This window comes from Tursiops truncatus, chromosome 20, assembly GCF_011762595.2.
Source record: "Tursiops truncatus isolate mTurTru1 chromosome 20, mTurTru1.mat.Y, whole genome shotgun sequence".
Lineage (NCBI taxonomy): Eukaryota > Metazoa > Chordata > Mammalia > Artiodactyla > Delphinidae > Tursiops > Tursiops truncatus.
The window spans coordinates 2,245,812-2,252,888 of NC_047053.1; the positions used below are offsets into that span (position 1 = coordinate 2,245,812).

Genomic DNA, 7,077 nt, shown 5'->3' on the forward strand with positions numbered 1-7,077 from the left:
GCAGTGGGCTTTTCTCTCGGGGGTTCTTATTTCACGTCAAAGAGACCAGAGTCTGGAGCCCAGCGACCCTGGGCTGTCCCCAGGTCCCACCCGATATATGAGACCAAAATGGGAGCCTCGCCGAGAACCAGCCTCAAAGGTGAGCTCTGGGAGACCTGGTCCTGGCCACCACCGCCATCTCTGTAGGCCACTCTGGACGGCCTCCTCTGGCCGTGCTGACCTGGTGCGGACAGCTGCCCACATTCTTTCCTGCACTCTTCCTCTGAGGCTCCCGGGTGGCCATGAAGGACAGGTGGCATCTCTTCCACCCGCCTGCACTTTGGCAGTGGCCCGGCTCAGGTCCCCACCGGGATTCAGGCATGTCTGAACTTGGTGGAGGGGATGGGGTACCCCCAGCAGCCAGAGTGGTCCTGGCCTCCCGGGAGGAACTCAGCCTGAAGGGCAGCTCCGGCGGCCAGAGCTTGTCATGCAGCAGGTGGGCAGGCGCTGTCCTGGCCTCCAGCGGCCCTGCAGGCTCCAGCCGTGACCATCTCAGGCCACAAGGCGGCTGGCCCTCAAGACATTTATTTACCACAGACGGTAGACGGGAGACCCTTCTCCCACCCCTAGACCTGAACTTAACGTAAACAGAACCAAGCAGTTCTTTTTGTGTAAAAATCGTTTTATTTGTTCCTTACGTGTTTGCGAGAATTCCTCGGTGAAGTCGTGTGGGTCTTTGGCCTTCTTTGCGGGAAGCTTTGTGGATCCTGGGTCTTGAATGGGCACAGTGCAGAACTGCTACTGCTTCTGTCCGTGACAACGTCTGAAACCCCCGTTACCTTGGTGGGAAGCAACTCTTCAGCCTCAGGAGGTCCCTCTTAGACAGATGCCTCTTGTGAGCTACAAGCTGGAGCTCGGGACACGTCCACGCGCCCCTCGGCTTGTCTAGAGCTACCGGGTGGGTGTTCAGCGGGTACATGTGCCAAGGAACCAGAGCTCTGTTCCTTTCTTACAAAGTCAGGCTGGCGTCGGGGCTTTGCTCGCCAGGCCCGGTGTGAGGTGTTCTGGATACGAGCGTGAGTGAGGGAGTCCCTGCCTTGGAGGAAGTCTCGGCTCCGCGGGAGGGGATGGCCCTGCAGCCCCCCGGGGAGGCTCTTGCGAGGGGCCCTGGGGACGCGGGGCTCCACGGGAGCCCAGGGCTGCACTTCAGGGGAATTTCTGTCCTGTGAACGGGACGCATGCGCTGGGCGAGCGGTGTTGGGATGGTGCAGGCACTGTCTGGGTTCATCTGGCGTTCTGCCCGGACACAAGAGCAGGAATAGTGGGATTAGCCTGGCCGGCTTCAGCAGGGGCGGGAAGAGCCCTCAGTGTGACTGCTGTGCAGCCCAGAGCGGCTCCCAGGACCGGGGGGTGGGGGGGGGGGGGAAGCAGGGCCCGGGCCTCCTGCGGCACCCGCAGCCCTCACCCCTCACAGCGCACGGCCGCATCGCCTCGTCCGGCTGCATTGCCTTGGCACCCGTCGGCCTTGCTCTAATTGCACTTTTGCCGGGATTTCCATTAGACTTTCTGGGGACTTTTTTAATATTCACCGCGGCAGCCTCTACCCCCACCCCCTCCGCGGACCTGCCTGCTGGGCCGTCCAAGTTATCTTGTTAGCACTCTAGTTATAACTCTTGGTAGGTGTTGAGTGGTCTGTCCTCACCCCATTTTCATGTAAGTCCCGTTACTGTTTGTGTGCGATTTTAGAGAATATGACGTTTTCTGAGAATGTGTATGTTGCTTTGGAGCAGAAGTGTTTCTATTACAGAGAAATGAAACTTGGGAGCGAAACAGAACATAAAGGGAAAAGTCCCTAAAGGAACAATCGGCAATTTTAAGGAGCAGGACAGAACTCCGGGTGTACTTACCTAGTGATTTGCATTGATAAAGTGCTTTGCACACACGAAATCTGTGTTCAGAGGCCCCGCAGGGGTGGGTTCTGCAGCCACCGCTCTCCCCATTTTTCTGAGAGCAGAGCTCCGGCTCTCCCCAGCCCCTGTCTGGACTCAGTGTCACTGCCGGGGTGGCTGCCCTTGGGGATCTGCCGCACTCAGGGCACCCTGAGCGCTGGGAATTCTGGCTTCCAAGGCTGAAAGTGTAGCCTGGTCTGAGCCGAGGGCTGCAGAGCCGGAGCGGGGGGGGACCCTGGCCCAGAAATAGGCCAGCGCTTGTCAGGCAGCGCTTGGCAAGCCCTGTGTCATGATGTGAGCCCGGGCGTCCACACTGTTCCCTTTAGCTGTGACTGTCTCTCGATCCGGCTCCTTAGCTAATGAGCCCCTTGCATGGAGAGTGGGTGGGTCCGGCACAGCGGGGGCACAGCCACTTCCCAGAGGGTGGACTCCCCCAGGACACCCCTTTTGTGTGGGCTGGAGTTGTTCCTGCTTGCTCGGTGTAATACCGCCACCTACATTTCCTCTACTCATCGCCTTCCATTTACTCCTCCTGCAATTGGGGCGGATGTGGGAAAGGACACGTTCCCGCCGTTCAGGAATGATGTGGGGGGCACGCGCACACACACATACGAGGATGCTCTGAGAGCCCCTGGTGCTCGGGGAGCAAAGGAGCGAGGGGTGGGCAGGGTGGGAGTGGGGCGCTCAGGGAGAGGACAGAGGCCCAGCCGGAAGTGGGAGACGAGAGGGTATGGGGGAGGAGAGCGGAGCCCACCACCCCCCGTGAGATGCCAGAGACCCGGGGGTCGTGACCCCAGCCTCTCGCCCGGTGCAGGGACACCGGCCTGCTCTCCCCAGCATCCCTGGCCGTCTCCCACCCGTGCCTGGGTCCAGGCAGCGTCTCGCGGACACGGACTGTTCTGCCATCGTGGGGCTGCAGCTCCGGCGCTAAAAGCGCGTCTGCCTTTGGAGCCCACGTCTTGCTGTGGGTCTGGTTGTGTCCGCCAGCAGAAGCGTCTCCCTGCCGCCTTATAAGGACTGCCTGCCGAGCGGGCAGCAGAGGCCTCTGCCGCTTCCCAGGTGGCCGGCCACGGAGTTGGGGCGGAGGATCCCTGGAACGGCCGGCAGCTTTGGCCCGGGCAGAGGGCAGCAGAGTCGGGGCTGGCGGAGGGGGGAGCTGGGATCTGTGAGAAGAACCACGGGGTCCTGAGCAGGAAAGTGACTGCTTTGGGCAAAACCGGAATCAGATCAGGTCGGTGGGTTTGTGTCCTGACTGCAGTTCAGGGGCAGCAGGCCAATCATTTAACCGTAGGAGCCTCAGCCTCCACATCTGTAGCTGGCGATGGTGCCCTGACCTCGCGAGACGGGGGATGCGCGCGGGCCTGGTGCCTGCGGAGCGGCGCTCAGGCGGGGCGGCCGCGCGTCTGATATGCCCTGTGCGGCTGGCGGCCGGGGGAGTCTGTAGGCACGTGTCTCCCCCAGCCCCCAGCGTGTCGTGTGGCCGTGTGGTTCAGAGCTGCTAGGATGGGGGGTGGGGTCTGTGAGCCCTGTCTTTGCTGTCATCCTGCCCCACGCCAACGTCTTCTCTTGAGTTAACCACTGAAGTAGTTTCCTAACTGCTCTGCTTTCCTTCTGGTGGCTCTGAAACTCAGTCTCCACGGTGAGCTTCACACAGCCGAAACCAGTGCCGTCCCCCCAGTGTGCCTCGAGCCCCCCATGGCATCCCGCAGCACTGGGGTATCTGAGTATCAAGCTCCAGCCCCTTCCCCCGGCCGGGGGACGGGCCCGCCTCACCCCTCTGCTTCTCTAGGAAGTTCGAAACCCTTTCCTGTCTGGAAGCCATGCACATTCTGTTCTCTCTGCTTAGAATGGCTTCTCCCCGCTTTTCAGAGCCTCCCTGCCCCCTGCACCTCCGGCTCTGCTGCCTAAGAGGCTTCCCTGACACCCTGTGTCCAAGCTCTTCCTGGTTTTCTCTAATCTGCACCCTGTTCCTTTTGGTTTGGCCAGACTCCTTCTGACTTGTGATTGTACCTTTGAGTGTTTACCTGTTTATTTTCTGTCTCTTCCGTTAGCTTCACAGCCCACGAGGGCTGTGATTCTGTTTCCAGTGCCAGCGGAGTGTGTGGTAATACAAGGAAGAACTCTGAATAAAATAATGAGCCAGTAGGGGAGAAGGGCCCTGGTGCAGGGGGTCACGGAGAAGGCTGGGACCAGCTGCTCCCCGAATGAAATCAGCTGCTGTTCCTCATCTAAGACGATTTAGCGTAAAAGTAGTTTTTCATATGCTCAGAATCCAGCAGTTTTGAGAGGTTCAGATGTGGGTGGATTCCAGTTGTTTTGAACTCCGCCAGGAAGCCACCTCCTGGGATCCCTCTGTGTACAGAGGACTCCGTGTCTAATATTGCTTAGGAAAAAGTCACGTAAAAGAAGCAGCATAGGGACTTCCCCGGTGGTCCAGCGGTTAGGACTCCGCGCTCCCAATGCAGGGGGGTCCAGGTTCGATCCCTGGTCAGGGAACTAGATCCCACATGCCGCAACTAAAAGATCCTGCATGCCTCAACGAAGATCCTGTGTGCTGCAACTAAGACCCGGCGAAGCCAAATAAATAAATAAGTAAATAAATAAATATTAAAAAAAAAAGCAGCATAACGTGGTGTAAGGAACAGAGGCCTGAAAGTCCTGACTTATTGGTCTTTGGTTCTTGTATTGCCTTTGTTACTTAAAGACTTTGTATGTCTGGTTCCTCATTTGTAAAATAAGAGAAGTTGGACTAGAAAAGATGAAAGTCCCTTCCAGTTTGTACGAGCATGCTTTTGGCTGCAGGTAACAGTGACTTAAGCCGTCAAGACCATCAATTATCTCTTGAACTACAGTATGGAGCCATGGTGGTTCTAGGGTTGGTGTAGTGGTTCAAAGACACCATCAAGGACCTGGACTCTTTCCTCCCTTCTGCTTCGCCATTTGCTTTGTTTTCAGGCTCATGCCTCATGGTCACAAGATGGCTGCTGCAGCTCTAGGCATCACAGCCTCCCATAAGAGCATCAAAAGCGGAAAGGGATGAGTATGGGGAGGAGCTCTCCTCGTGTGTCTCTCTCCTTTTATCAAGTAAAACTTTTCCTGGAAGTACCCTAGCAGACTTCCTTTAGTCACATTGGCCAGAACCACCTCCCATATCCATCCCAGACCATGACTGACAAGAGAATGTGCTAACCCCAGATCTTACTCATCCCCCGGGGCTGGTCTGTGTTCAGCTGTACACAGCTCGGTGCAGCTGAGTCCCGTGAACAGTGGAGGCATGGCTGCCTCGTGGGCCTGAAGTTCTGGGACTCTTAAGTGCTTGGCCTTCAGGAGGCGGTGGCCTTGTTACCCTACAGGGGTAACATTGCATTCTTCACGTCTCTGGCAAGGCAATGGCCAGGAATAACATTTTTATAAGGAATGGCTTTACATTCCTGCGTGAGGAGGGAAGCAGAAAGGATTTGGAAATAGATGGGTTTATTGGCCCAGAAAAGTTCAGCGAGCAGCTGCACCCAGCAGGTCCTCTGTAGTCAAGACCCCACAACTGAGCTGCCCTCGTAGGGAGCAGAGAAGATGAGGGATCACCGTCAGCGTGAGGCAAGGCCTCAGTTAACTGCCCCCGCAAACTGGACCAGTTCTGCTGCCTGTCCGGCCACAGCATCAGGCATTCCTAATAAGCAGAAGCCCGTTTTAAAGCTGTCTGGTAGCGAGCCAGGAATGTGTTTGTAATGGCCACCATCCTAAGAACCTCCTATGCGCCAGGCACTATGCTAGCTCCTGGGGACACCAAATCAAAGGGACAAGGTCCAAGTCCTTAAAAGGCTGAACACCTGCGAGAGATAAACAAGCTCTATGACAGGTGTGTGTCTGAGGCCAGAGAGTGGGAGAGGCCACCTTTGCCTGCGAAGGGAGCAGGAAAGGAGGTGACCTTTGAGACAGGAGAGCAGCCGGGCCAGGACGCAGCAGCCGTCTGGAACAGCAGGCAGGGGCACTTGGGGCTGCGGCCTGAGGGCTCCGTGGTCCATGCTGAGAAGTGTGAGCTTAACCCTGCAGGCGAAGGAGATCGGACGCTTCCCACACACGAGTCTTGGACGCTTCCCACACACGAGTCTTAAGATAATGTGTATCCAGTTATTTCCCAGTTTTCTTCCCAGAGGTTAAGTAAAGATGTTATTTCATTTTTTTCAATACATTATGTTAAATACATATGATGGACCAGTTATGAATAGCAGAGTTTATACCTTTGCTATAAACCATATATGGACTACCTTGTAGCAAACCGTCCAAAATGTGTATGATGATTTTTAGAGATTTTAAATAAGATTTAATGGTCTAAAAATTACTGAAAAGGTTTGATATCTGCTAAGTTCTTTCCCAATTTTTATCAACTTCGCCGCTAGCCGAGACAGCCAGGGACGCTGCTAGAACTCTCGTTCTCCAGCACCTTACTGGGGAATTCAGGGGGATGACTCTTCCTAGGGTGTTGGTGGGAGACTGACCAGAAGGCTTCTCGCCCAGAGTCACCAGGTGGGGCTGCCTGACTCCAGGGGCCTCCGGTCCTCACTTGCTGGGTGTTTGTTCTAGGGCATCTTATCAGTGAAGCCTCCCTGCCTGACCTCTTTAACACTAGTTCCTGCCACAGCTCACCTTCCTCACTCTGCTTTTTCTCTTTTCACACTACACGTCTCCTTCTAACATTCTGTATAATTTACTAACCTATGCTTGTTGTTTATTATGATCTGTCTCCCCTGCTAGAACGTTAAGTCCCTGAGAAGCAGGGGTCTTGTGGGTTCCATTCCCTGGTGTATCTCGACCCCCTAGAGCTGTGTCTCACAGGAGACCTAGACCCAAGGTCAGTATCTGGGTGATTAGAAAGCAGCCTTTAAGAATTCTCCACTTGTTCTCCTCGACCATGATTTGTCATTAGACAGAGGTGAGTTATTAAGAATGAAAACCTTATTGAGCTTGTTAGAGCAAAGCTGTTTCTACCTGTTTGCGAGCTGTTGGTGCTGAGAGTAAAAGGCCACGGTGCCCCCTGAGGCTGAACGGTAGAGGCTGTTGGGGCAAAGGAACAAAGAGCAGAGGTGGGGTCTTGGACTTCGGTGGCAGAGTGCTGTACGCTGGCGGTGACAGATGCTGTTCTTTTCAACAG

General features: G+C 55.6%; 2 protein-coding genes across 3 annotated transcripts in view; both read left to right on the top strand.

Moving 5' to 3' along the window:
• The window catches only part of SPECC1 (sperm antigen with calponin homology and coiled-coil domains 1), a 267,975-nt gene that overhangs the window by 260,785 nt on the left and 113 nt on the right, over positions 1-7,077 (top strand). The window lies entirely within an intron of this gene.
• ADORA2B (adenosine A2b receptor) overlaps positions 1-7,077 on the top strand; it is a 31,308-nt gene that overhangs the window by 12,157 nt on the left and 12,074 nt on the right. The window lies entirely within an intron of this gene.